This window comes from Taurulus bubalis (assembly GCF_910589615.1).
Source record: "Taurulus bubalis genome assembly, chromosome: 8".
NCBI lineage: Eukaryota > Metazoa > Chordata > Actinopteri > Perciformes > Cottidae > Taurulus > Taurulus bubalis.
In genome coordinates, this window is record NC_136596.1 from 22,889,615 (window position 1) to 22,904,273 (window position 14,659).

Genomic DNA, 14,659 nt, shown 5'->3' on the forward strand with positions numbered 1-14,659 from the left:
CAGTGGAAACCTTCAGAACATTGAGAGGAATGAAATTGGAAAGTTTGGTGTCTGTAAGTGCAGCTGAGGTGAAGATGTCTGAGAACAAAAATATGTTTTAGAAAACCGCCTTGAAAGATATGCAACACATTGTATTGTAACTAACATGAAACTTCCCCTGACATCAAGACAATTACGGTACATTTCTGTATTGCGAGTCTTCTGACATGTTTTGTTTAGATATGCACTATCAAATGGTAACATTTGGTGAGTTTAGGAGAAAGCTAGAGATGCAAAAGACAAGAGTCGTAAAATAAACCCCTAGATGTGAGCTTTTGGATGGTTTTACTTCCCACTAGTCTGAAAGGAGGCATGCTATGGAATGTTTACACATAAAACATGAACACTTGTTTCCAGAGCGGACACATACGCTCATCGAGTGCACAATAAATTACCATTGCAATGTTTTACATAGTCACTTTGACTTGTACTTGACTTTTTTTACTTTGAGTTAATGCTTTGAACTGAACTAAGGACCTGAACACCTCACCCACCACAGTATCCATTGTATTATTCTCCTTATTTAGCACGTGACATGTTAGGAGTGTGCGCTCACACAAAGCCGTCTCAGTGCCCTCAGACTGAATATTAACGATATGATCATTAACCTGAACTGGAGTCCTGTCATTACCTCCCATCTTCCCGGAATGCTATCAGTCTGTGATGCTGTGCAGTTGTGGTGTATAGCAAGGCTTCCTTTGTGTGTGTGTGTGTGTGTGTGTGTGTGTGTGTGTGTGTGTGTGTGTGTGTGTGTGTGTGTGTGTGTGTGTGTGTGTGTGATCACATGTTGGGCAGGTCTACACATGCTGCCTGGTCACATTCCTTGTGGTCTGCTGGAGTTACTGTAAAATCTGCTCAGTCTCTTTGTTGCTCTCTCCAGATAAAAACCTCCACACTTGACATTCACACTTAATTATTTGTCGGGGGGGCACCTCGTCCTTTTAGACTGCTAGGCTGATTTTATTTTTATTGGGTTGAGAACGTCGGATCACGGGTATCCAGAGTCCGTCCTCCACGCGCGCATGTTTCCGGCAGCGAGAGCTGAGCCCTCTTGGCCTGCTTTGTTATGCAAGACGGAGGGTGGAGGTCACAGCAAGAATAATCCACTGAGATGTATTGGAAAGTACTCTGGCATCCCTGACCTGCCTGCCAATGGGATGTTGTGCATAGCTGAATTAGAAGTTGGCCCAGATGCTTTGAATTCACAAATCCAGGAGCCAAGACTATGTCATGTCCTTGTTTTCTCTGGGGTAAACATGAGCGCCGGGCCCTGAATTTTAACATCACTTTTTTTTTTGACAAAACTACGTCTCCCTCCTTTGCCTTCTCTCATTCTTGGCATCCGAGGGGATCTTTGGTTGCATTGAACCTGAACCTCTAAAATCTTCTGACAGTCCATTTCATTTCGGTCTCATCTGAGAGAGAGGTACATAATGTCAAAGGCCTATTCACTCAGATGATAAAAAAAAAACAGAGTTTTTGTGTTTTTTTATTGCAGCATTGCAGTCTTTGACCTTTCTGCCACCACTTCAATACAATAAAAAAAGGTGAACGGAAATTCATTTGTGGTGCTCTGAGCATTAAAAGTGACAGTTAAAAGCTCAACAGCAGCGCGCCTTATAGAAACAGTTTCCTGGGTATTCAGGATAACTCACAGACCCGACTGGGAGCAGTGTTATGCAACTACTTTCAGACTCAGAATCAACTTTATTGTCATTGCACACAGTACTGTGACAACGAAATGTAGTTTGCATCTGTCCAGAGTGCAAAAGAGAAGCAGTAGAGGTGCAGTGCAATTTGGTGGATAAATACAATGAAATGAAAGACATTATAAACAGTATGGACATTATAAACAGATGTATACATTATATATATATATATATGTATAGGAAGGTGTCTGGTGTTTGTGTGGGGGAGGGGTGGTGTGTTGTTTAAAGCATAAATGTGATACATTTATGCTTTAAACAATGGCATGAATAAATCATTTTTGACTCTGGCAAAGTGTGGTCTCACTATTTTCTGTCATTTTACAGACAAAAAACAATACCTCAATTAATCAAGTAAATAAGTGGCGGACAGTTGCAGCTTGAGTTAGAAGTAGTTCCAATGAAAACTGATCACAGTCTATTGTTCGGTGGATTATCCACTGGATCCAGGATGTTGTTTCTGGAAAGACGCCCTCGACAGTGTGCAGCTTTTCCAATAGCAACGTGGGGAAGGCAGCAGGAAGCTCAGACTGATGTCTTAAAGGTAACAAACTCAAAATTATAAAAACAAACAACTATTAGTTATGGAAATACATAGTAAGTTAATGGCTATCGAGAATAAAGTCACTCTTCCTCTGTGTGTCTTGTTATCCAAGCTTTACTGTGCTTTGTATAAGTAGCTGTGGGGCCCGCGTGCATTCAGTGCATGTGAGCCTGTGTGTGTGTGTGTGTGTGCCGCTCTGCACCGCGCTCATACAGTGGTTACTAATAATCATGAAAGCATAACACCCACCCTCATTCTCCTCATCAAGTAAACACTGTCAGCACTATTGTTGTTGTTTGCGCTGTTAGCTGTTAGCTGCTAGCTGTTGGCTCAGCTGGCGCATGTTGAGAGCCATATGGAGGCAATCCCTAATATGCTCTGAATTAGCACCTATAAAAACATGAGCACACACAACAAATCCAAGTGTTGAAATAGGTTATTTGATAAATCGGGCAAACCGATCCTTTAAAACTAATTTGATGGAAATTTGCTTCTGAGGCTAAATTTAGGGTACGTGTGCACCCTGAAGAACCAGACAAGAAAAAGGATGCCGATTTATATATTTTACTTTGGCTTCACCACTGAGTCACCGTTTGCTGTCCCGATCATTCACGTCAGTGCCGAAATAAACTCTGCCGCCACTTGGCTCATTACATTAATGAAAAACAAAACACACTGGCGGACAACTTCTCACATCTACTCCTATGTGGGTGAGTCAACGCGATTACTCAACCAAAGCATCTGGTTGGTGTCTGAAGTCTGTTCGACCCGGCCAACCATCCCCCATGCGGCCACATCAGCTTCTATATGATCCAGATCATTAGTGGTTGCACACACAACGCACATTATGGTGTCACTCTCTGACCCCAGCAAAGCTTTGTTGAGGTGGGCTCCCCTTGACAAATGACTGCCTGTGGCCCTATCTGCAGCAGTAACAACCCCCCCAACCACCATCTCCTCTCAACTCCTATCACACACACACACACACACACACACACACCTGTGCAGGCCCCTGAGCTTACCCGTGTTCAAAGCCAAGATAAAAGCCAACGGTTACATCCAGCCACCTGCACGTAACCAGCAGCCCCCAGCAGCACCACAAACCCTCCTCCGCCTCTCTTCGCTGACACACACGGCAGTCATCCGTCTTGCTCGGCCTCCCGGGTCTCTAATTAGGCTCCGGGTGGGTGACACCCTCTGGAATGTTTATTGTAACATTGCTCAGCCTTTATCTCCTTTATGGGGACACACAGGGAAAGCATGAGAGGTGGATATGGAGCACGATTGTTTTCTCATCAGGAATAATTTACTGTAAATACGTTCATTACAGTTTATTTCAACTTGGGTTTAATTTTCATATTTCATGCGTCTTTTCTATCAGTTACGGGAACATTTTACCCTTCAAGGTAATTGAAGGTTGCTATGGAGGTTATAGTCTGTCTATAAAAAGTCCACATCACACAGTGCGCACATCTATGGCACTTTAAGTACGTTCATAGGTTAAAAGTTGAACCTCAAAGTCTCGTCTGTAAACTGTAATGGATGTTTACAACGGAGAGTTAGAGTAGTAAGTTTACTGTTTGCCTGTGTTATCTCTTCCTGGCTAACCTTTGAACGTTGGTTCAAAACATGTCTGACTGCTTGTGTATCTTGTCCCGTCAGATTTCCTTTGGCAATGCCACCGTGCCCTAAGATCTAAGAAGTCAACTCGGTGAGTAAAAATCATAGATTGTATTGGAATAGACCGCAGCATCACCCAAAGGTTTGTGGACTGCGGTTTAGAAGCCTTGAGTTTGGCATTTTGGTTGTCGCCATCTTGGAATTTTTGCAGCCAGTGAACGCTAGTTAACATATTTGTGCATGAACACCATGCTGTATTGAAGAATACTTGAAACTAGAGATTGAGACCATAAACTCATGTTTACAATGTTTACGGAGGGAATACATCAAGAGAGAAGTAGAGACATTTTCTCATAGACTTCTATACAATCAGACTTCTTTTTGCAACCAGAGGAGTCGCCCCCTGCTGGCCATTAGAGAGAATGCAAGTTTAAGGCACTTCCGCATTGGCTTTACTAATGATGCCGTGAGGATGATGGCCAATAAGTCCCAAACTTGATATAGAATGAAGAAACATGAATATAGAATTATGTAAACTGTTATCCTTTAAGATGACAGCATGTGTGGGGTGATGCGATTACTTTGCATTGGTTGTTTTGTTCCTCCAGTTTGAACAGAGGAGAAGAGGAAGAGAAAACTTGAGCACAGGATGAGAAACGCTGGTAAAACATAGACCCAGTAGCTATCCTTTAACCACACTGGACGCCAGCCATTCATGTTTCTCGCGCCTTGGCCACCAGCCTCAAAAGAACAAAAATACCAAAAGCCCTCAAAAGTTCCAAAACCAAACCAAAAACCAAACTTAAAGCATCTCGGCCCTTGTAAACCAGAGCTTGGTCCCTGCATAAGTGATCATTCCATTTTTGGGAAATCCTATAAACGTGACTGATTTATTGGGTGATGCAGTAAAAATGTATTTGAAGCAGGGTGGCTGAGAAACTGTAAAAAAAAAACAATGGAAAGATGACACATTGGCTTTGATTTATTCAATTTGCTTTAATTTTGAATAACATATTTTTAACTAAACACTAAGAAGCAATATCACAAATGAAAAAATAAAAAACAATGTTTCTTCACGGAATGGAAGACTGTATAACTTAACTTTCCTGATGCTTGCGATTGATGTAATAGAACAAATAAGATTGACCCTTTACTGCCAACAAACGTAAGGACATCATGGCTAACATCATCACCAAATCCCTTCTTCCAAGTCAGAAACATCTTCGTGTTAACTCATCACAGTCCAGGAAAAGAGCCAAAAGCCAGAGAATTGCTTCTCGCCATGAAACAATGTCCTCACCCAGTGCGTCGGTTTGTGGGGCTCATCCTGAGATGGATATTGGTTGTGGTATAGTGACAATGACAGCACATTTGACTCACACTTAAAAATCAGCTGCCAATAGAAAAGGGAGCGTCGGAGCCATTTCGTGCTGGAGAACGACATGGAGCACAAAGCTGAAATGAGACCTCTAAACAACAACTACTTTTCTCTGTTGGGCTGTAATGACATCTTCTGAACATCTTCTTGGAAATGGATGGCGCTTCGGATAATTCTGAGAAACCTTGTTTTGCCCAAATACAGAACAAATAAAATGATAAAAGTGTCCTTTACATTCACTAGCGGTGCGTTTCTGTTCAGAGTCCTCTGAGCATCGTCTTCAAAGAGTTGAAGAAAGTGGTCACCACACTGAGTCAACTTCAATCCAAATGCTTTTTGTTTTGTCCAGGCGGTTTTAGCTTTGTGGGGTATATTGAGGCCAGACTTGTTTTTACACTTCCCCTTCCATGTCAGACCTCGACAACATTGCAAACATCCTCCAATGGCCATTTTTTCCGCTTCATGCATTGAGGGGAATGCAATGTGAGAACCACAAGCCGCCATATGTAAAGTGTAAAGTGCTGATGAGAAACACACTTGGGGGATGCAAACTTTGGTTACGTTGTATAGCTGAACAAAAAGATGAACAAAAAGATGAAAAGCGCCTTGACGTCATGTTGCATTTCTTAGGCAACAGGACCCAGGAACGGAACGTATGTTTGCAGGTTTATGGTTTCAAGCTGTGAACAAGGCGATCCCCTGCACAGTCGCTGCCAATGCACCATGTTGGGTCGATGTCTGGCACGTCTCCCGCTGCATCTCAATCCCAATTATGACATGGAACTAGTCAAGGGAGCCTGTGTCCTCCATGCAATCTTCGAAAACTCAATTCCGAAAGCATGATAAATCCGTGGCTGCAAATCATACTGAAACTGAAGGGAGATTTCAGTTTTTATCCAGAGGATTACACTGACATGCAGACCCTGCACAGGAGTAGCAGCAAGAGAGTGCTGCAGACTGTATCTGAATTGTTTAAATTTGACTGTGTTATATTTGTAATCAGTGAACTTCAGAAGTGTATATGATGTGCTTTTTCAATTATTTTTCAAAAGCAAAATGCAGTATTTTACAGCACAGTACAAGTTCAAGCTATTGCAGTTCATATAGATGGAATAAAGTAAAATGTACTTTTTTTTCATTAACCGATTAATTATTTTGTCTGCAAAATGTCAACAAATTGGGAAAAAATGCTCATCACAATTTCTTAGGAGGCGTCTTCAAATTCCTTGATCTGCAGTCCACAAGAAAAAAGCAAAATCCCCACATTTTTAAACATTGTTTAATTGCATCGAATAGTTGCCTATTCATTTTCTGTCGATCGACTAATCAAGTATTGTTTAAGCTCTACCGTTTTAATCAAGGCCGGGTATCCTAAAAAAAAAAAGAGACTATGCCAGTTCTGTAGCTGCTGCGGTTGTGGGACGATCACACATCCTATTTACTTAAGGAACACTCGTGGTGGATTGATTGCAGGTATCGTTTCACAGGAAAAGTTTCCATACTACTTGGAATACTTTAAAAGGTATCAGGTTTAGTGAGCAAAGAAAAATGCATATTAAATACAGAGAACAGTGATGTATGTATAGAACGTTGACTTTGTAGTGATTACTGCATGAGCACTGTCAAAACCACCGCTAACCAGTGACTGTCCAGCAGTTCTGAATAAAAGGCCTGAAACAAAGTAAAACTCCTCTTCCCTTCCGCATGAATATGAATAACGAGAAAATGAACCTGATGATGCTGTGGCTGCTGTGTCCGCTCAATTAGCGCAGGGCTGAGCGGGGACGAGAATATGCATGTTTATGAGCTCTTCAACCTTCTGGGTTCAGACGTGCTGAGGAAGAGACAACAGATGATGAATCGTGGCGTAGAGAATTCATAATAAGCCTGAGAGAGAAAAATAAAAGGACTTTCGACGTCCCTGCGATACAAAACGCGCGTCCACAAGCAGGTATATGCACGGCACACACCGAGAGGAACGCACAGATACCACGAGCAAGTGTGTCTAGACAGTAAACAATATGCCTCAAGGGCCAACCAATGTGGGCTAACTTGATCCAGAGTACAAAAGTCTTGAAAGTGAGCAAATGTTTACAGAAAAAAGTCTCTGTCATCTCGTGCACAGGATGTAAACTGAGCACAAATGATCGTGAAAAAGACTGAATATTAAAATGTTCTTCATTAAGGCACTAATGTCAGTCAAAATAAAAGATGAGACGGAGGCAAGTGCAGGCTTGTATCACCCGATATGACTTCATTTGAAATGTGTCACTACCACTGCAGGGTTTCAGACTGTCCACACCCACATACTGACAACCAGACAAATTCAGAGATGAAACTCCACGTACACAGAGATTTAATTGCTTCTTCATCATATCTGTGCATCGGCAAGTTCCACAGTACAAGATAAGGATAAAGGGAACACACACACACACACACACACACACACACACAAACCAATGCCTTTTGAAGTTGCCTTTCTTCTTGGAGCTAGCTTTGGTGTAACGCGGCAAGCTAAGAAGATCATTAAGAGTAATGGTTGGGGAGGATTGCAGAGCTTTATCTCTGATGGCAAGAACAAAGTGCTTGATGATCTGGGGGATTCTGGGGCTGGATTTGATGGGAATTCCCAGGCCTGCTGGGGCAGTTCACTTGTGCTAACAGACAGGTGCTATCATAAATCTAGAGTCAGGGAATTACTCACTCAGCTTTAAATACTGAGACTTAAGGTATATGGGGATAACGTTGTCCTTTGACAGATTACGTCTCGTGATTGAAGGTTCTCCTTTGGACAGACGCCATGTAAACGTCTGGCAGTGACACGGGACAATAAATTAATGACGTGAGGAAATCCATATCAAAGTCGAAAGGTGCACTCAGTGGAGCGCAGATCTCCACAGGTGTGTCTGCGATGGCCACTCATGTATTGTGTGATTTAATTAATAAAACCCACAGCTGGCTAACCTCCTGTCCAGACATCAAGTGCTGCAAGGCGTCGCTAAACACATTTAATAAAAACTCAAAAACAAGCAGTAAAAATAATTTGAAACTTAGGTAGCACTTTATAATAACTACACACTATTTAGCATTAGTTAAGCATGGGTAAACACTTGATTCATCCTTTATAAAGCATTGTTACAACATGAACACTCATTAGTAACTCATTCAATGCCAGTATAAATACAGGCCATACAAGATGTTTTGAGAAAGTGTCAGTCACCGCAACCATAAGTGGTTCTTGAGCATGCATCCATAACTGGGCACCACAAAATTGTAAGCAGAATGCTAGATTAGCCGGGGACAGACACGAGTGGCACGCTCACTCACGGACGCAAGCGACCGATTGCATGATCCTCCTGGTAGAGATAATTATTATGAAAAAGAAACGTATTCTTTTATTCGAACCCGTTGCTGTAAGTGTAAGAGATGGCAAATCCTAAACATATCTAGAACCTTTGCTATCTCAGTATTGAGTAAATAAAAGACCACACAACAATAAGAGATGTGACTTTAAATGGGATCTGATTGAAGCAGATTAAACTCAATCACAAGGGCTGCATGTTGGTCTTCTTTTTTTTTTTTTTTTTTTTTAAAGGTAGAAGGAAAGCAGTGAAGCAGGGTCACAGGAAGCTGTGTTTGCAAGGCATGAACTCATTCAAAAGGGAAACAAACAACCACGACGGAGCAAAACTTCCACGAAGCGCATCTTTATTCATGAGAACACTTGATCTGTGCATGAAAAGCTTTTGAAAATGGTTTGTATTCCGTTCAGTTGGAAAAATCAGAGGAGAATGTTGTTGGAGGATTATCGCCACTAAAATTATTTCTGAGGATGAGAATGAGCTTTGAAAATATTTCCCCTACAGGCAAACGCAAACAATTCTGTATTTATTTTCTCCTCTCTTTGCTTTTGTCCGTGCCCTCCACTGCTTTGCATTTGAATCGCTCCAAATCGGGAAAATCACTTCCACCCAGTGTTTATAAAAACACAAGTTTCCAAGCGCCTGCAATGAATTTATATTTGGTAAAAGCTACGTAGTGCATCTCACTCCCCCTGGCAACGTGCCCCTCCACAAGCTTTCCATGGAGGTTTGTCTCCCCAGTTTCCACACTGCCGACTGATTGATTTGCTCTTTAATGGCTTCCTGTGTTGGGCATGGTCTAGGACGAACATCTGTAAGGGTGGGTTGGGCATGCTGGGGCTGCTTTGCTCTGCTACGCTCATCTGTGGTGTAGTAAAGTGAGGTATCTGCCTTTTCTGTGGCCCAGGAGAATGACGTGCTCCATTATAAAAAGAACTGACTGCAATGAAAAATGAGCCTCGGGTCCTAACGGCCGGTCGCTGGTCGCTGAGTGGATTACATCGCCTCAGGGGATGAAGTTCAGCCTCTGATGTTGTTGCCTGAAACAGGGGGAACACTAGTAGCTGGCCTGTGAGTGATAAAGTTATAGCATATTTTTATGTCAAGAGCAGTTAGTGTTTGAGGGGCAACTTCAATGAGTCCTCGAACAAGCCGAGGTTCAGCTTTGGGTCACTTCCGGGCTGCGTGCTCGGTTTTAGCGAGACTCAACAGTGACCGCGCACTTTTTGAACGGCACCGGTCCCGGAAGGGAATTTCCCCTCCATTCACTCCATTGATGTTTGATGAATTCCTTACACGAAGAGTTTTAAGCATCGAACCAAACCGACCAACTACGAGATGAAATTGTGACCATAAAACATTTGAGCAAAGAAAAAATGGAAAAAAGGCAGTGGTAGACTACAAGAGTACATAAACGTGTTAAGATGGAAGAAACTACTCATCCCATAAAACATTGCGAATGGGGACTAGCCACCTCTGAAAACTCCCAAAGTTTTACCTCTCCAAGCTCTCGCCTCAAATGTTTCCGGAAGCAAATTTCTATGAACTATTTTTGTAATGTTATATGTCTCTAATGTAGAGAAAGTTGGTGAGTATCTATCTAATTTACCCATTTTTCTCATTCTATTGTTTGCATACATATTAATGTATTTGTGTGTATATTTATGCTGTATATTGACGTGTGCAAGATTGGATTTTGGCTTTTGTATGTCACAAGCTAATGACCATCTGTGAAAGATGATTTGTTTTATTTATTCTTTAACTGAGCATTTATTTTAGGATTGCTCTCTGTTTACAAAGCAGAAAATATTAAAATATAACAAAGTTGTGACAAAAAAAAACCAACATCTTGTGTTTTTAATCAACCCTAGAATTAGCTGACTCACATCATCTCCTCAGCAAGTGTTGCCAGTAACAAACTCAAACACAAAACTCTGTTTGGGCAAACACCTTAATCCTAAAATCCATCTTTATTTCAACCTACGCCTTGAAATTAGGAGTAAACATCAGAAGACGCTGCTCAACCATGAGGTATTAGGAGGTAAGGGACAAAGCCCACCTGCAAAGCTGGAGCTGACATAAATAAAAAATAAAAAACACACTCAAAACAAAAGCCCCTTCAGAAGGCTTTCTTCATAATCCGGGGATGTGGAGCAGATCTGAGAAATGGGAAAAGTCCCACGTGAAAGCAACAGGCTTTCCACAGAACACATTAGTGTTGACTCGTGTTTGAATTTGATCAAACTAATTATGCCGGGTTGTTGGGACGGTGAGCGAGTGTAAACATCTCGGGGTTAGAACAGGCTGCCACAGGGAAAGGAAAACCCTCCACTTTCATCCGTTCACAGTTAATCAGCATCCGACAGATGCAGCAGCTCGCTCCATTGCCTCTCTAGTAAGCTTTGACTGACACATGAAAGCAGGGAAACTTGCACCCAGTTAGGAGATTATACAGCGAGTGAGTCAAACCTGAGCCGATGCTGTATAGACCTCAGGCAGGCTTTAGTCGGCCCTTTGTGAGGGTAACAGGGCCCGTTTCACCACGCTACGTGGAGGTGGGTGCACATAGACAGTAAGGACAGTATTGTGTTGTGTTGTTATACATGCAAAAAACAATCGGGTCCCATGAGTCCCTGAGGCATGACGGAGCAGCAGCAACAGTCAAGTGTCTGCAGGAGCCGCTAATAGATAGAGCGTTGCACAACCACGAGTTCGGAAACACTGTACACACGAGCCAGAGTACTTCAAAGCCTTCTGGGTCCAGCAGGCCACGTTATTTCAATTAGCCTCCGACAAGAAGCTTTCTTCTTCCCCAGTAGGACCCCCACCCATCACTCCCAGGGATCAGCCACACAGGACCCTGTCACTCTACTTCCTTTTCAACCCTCCACCCGCCAACCCACAAGAGCTTTGTTTTGGAAAAGTTGAACTGAGTCAGCTTCAAAGTAGAGGAGACGACCGCGGCGTAACATGAGAGGACGGTCTGTCCGGCAAGGCATGTGGACGATGCGTGCCTGCTGGTTCGAGGAGGGGATGATTCTGTATTTCTGAGCTACATACGCACAGATGTGCGCACAAACACACACTCACACACACACACACACACACACACACACACACAGTTTAATAAAAAGACATTCAACTACGCAGGGTCTTAACTTAATACTATTTAATGATTCCTTCATTGATTAAATTTTTTTATGAAAACATTTCTAGAACCAAATCACATAATGTCTTCAAATACAGACATGTAGCAGTACAAAGAAAACTCAGAGAGGTTGATGCAGTGTAAAGACTTTTCCGTGACCTTAATTATGTTACGTTTGTGGATTTTTCTCTTTCTCAGTCACTCAGCGAAACACTTGTTTTGACTGAAGGCTGTGAGCACACAAAGGCTGCATGTGGGTTCACAGTCCCTCAACCGAAAAGATGATCAGGTTCGCTTCACATCTGAAGTGAACATGAACACATCTGGTCCTATTTTAAACAGCAGAAGGGAGGAGTGTTGATTGTCACATAGATATCGCTTGTGTAGTATTTATACAGTTCTCTCTCGAGCGAGGATCGGAAGACCAGTCATGCGAAAACGTGAAACAATAAGCTTTTTTTTTTCTTCTTTCCTTTACCTCAGTCCTAACCCCATGCGCCAATTGCCATGACCTGGAGTTTTTCCAAACAAAACAAGAGGGAAAACATGAGGCCAAACAACACGCTGAAAGCCTGACGTGCGCCTGAGTTTTTTTCCCCTTGATGAGGTCAACAGTTCAAGAGAAGATTGCTTGTCCTAACAAACATATACAATATGATTTCCAAATGCTGAGCTCCAAACACATTTGTTGCCACAGGCCACACAGTCGAAGGGTTTGATCCATAATCCCAAAGAACGCCGAGGGTTCAGCAGGTTTGTTCTTGAGTCCCCATCACGTCCCCTTTTCTCTCTCTGAAAATGTAAAAGAAAGAAGAGTCACTGAAACAACTTTAGAATGAAAGAATGAAAACGAAAAAGGCAACCAACTAATAAAAGTCACTTTTTTTCTTCTTCTTCTTTTTGCCCCACCACTTCTATTTAGTCACGTTCCCATTTCCAAGCTGATTATCCTCACCTTTCCAGAGTTATTTCGGGGACATCCAGTCTGCATGCCCTGCCGCTTCAAGGGAGTTGAATACGTTGAATACGTGACGTAATGAGGAACACTCGTTGAATCAAAAGTGACCGCAGGAGAATTGTCTGCTGACCCCGCATCAGGGGCAGGGATCATTTTCAACTTGGTTCTCAATAACAGGACTTTATTGCTCTTATTCATAGAGTTTCATTAACGGTGCAAAACAAACCATTTCGGTCCTCCCCAAAACATTTTAAAACACACACACACACACACACACACACACACACACACACACACAGTATGTGCATTGAACAAGTGATCGGTGGTCGTAATTGCTCTTCCTGTCTATCCTGACTGTGAAAAGATCCTTTCCGAAAGACATATTAAATTGGAAGAGGTAGGGAGCAAAATCCACAGTCCTCTCTCTGGGAGAATGCACACTGAAGTTCAGCTGACACTAATATGAGGCTCCAGCCATTTTGGTTATCTTCCAAAAGTTACGGCCTTTATAGTTATATTAATCCCCACCTCAGCTCAGCTCAGCAGGGTCACGATTCAAATCAATGGGGCTTTATTGGTGTGAAAGTTTCAGAGTTTCACTTTCCGGGTGAAACATGAAGAAGGAATTTTGGGCCAAAAGAGAAGACTATCTCAGTGCTGCTGAGCGGTCATATTAGAGGTCATTTGAGGACACAGGACAAGGACTGTGGATTTTGTTCTTCATCTAACCGAAGCACGTGAGTAAGGGATCTCCTAACAGCCCGTACCAACAGGAGAAATGATAACAGCAAGCTAATTATTTATTGTCTATTCCCTTGCAAAAATGAATAAACACTAGAATTGCCCCGTGGTCCCGTTAAGACATTTGTGTGAAATTGTCAAAATTGTGTTCCGTGCGCCCACAGTTATGTTGGACCACTGAGTTTTTTTCATCAGTTCATCTAATCAGTTGTGTCAAATTTGAAGAAATTCACTCGGGGCGTTCTGCGACATCGGACGGACGGTCGAACCCGAAGAAATGATCCACTCGAAGTAATGCGAGGCTGACTGGAGGCGTCCCAATCTCAGCACTAATCCATGAACATTGGTGAACCCTGGGATATTTTTCAACTTCTGCATTGCCTTTGAGAAGTCCCATCATATTTATTTCAGATTTCCAAGCATTTGGTGTTAAGGCAGTTTGTTAAATGTGCTTCCTCCCGCACTCCGTCGATCAGTTATGAACCCTGAGCCAGGTTCATCTTTACCTTTTTGATGTGTCATATAGCAAAAATGGAGCACACACACACTTTATGTTGTAATGACTTACTTACTCCTGTGGTGAGCTGCCAGCAGACCTGTTGAAACCTGCGGAGTAACCCTAGATGTGGAAAGTACCCCGCAAGTCTGAGACACAGGTTACTAAAGCAGAGGAGGCCTTCGCTATCTACCTGCTCTCTCTCACACACACACACACACACACACACACACACACACACACACACACACGCAGACCGACCGACCGACCGACACACACATGCACACACAGAGTTGTGTAGTATCACTGCTTCTTTCGCCCAGACACGCAACCCAGACATGATCTGAAATCCAGTAAGACCCCCGCTACTTCCATCCTGCTATGCTTCTGATGTTGGGAGGAATCAATGTGTCTGCACTTGTTGGTGGGGGAGTGTGAGTGTGAGTGTGTGTGTGTGTGTGTGTGTGTGTGTTCATGCATGTCAGTGTGACCACTCACACTCGAGGAATGTGTAAGGTTTCCCTTTACACATATAGGCTACTGTATACATGCAGCCACAGTATGTTTCATGCCGTATGTTACGCATCTACGTGTGTGTCGTCTCCGCTATACTACCTAGCATGTGTACCAGCATGTGTGTGTGTGTGTGTGTGTGTGTGTGTGAGAT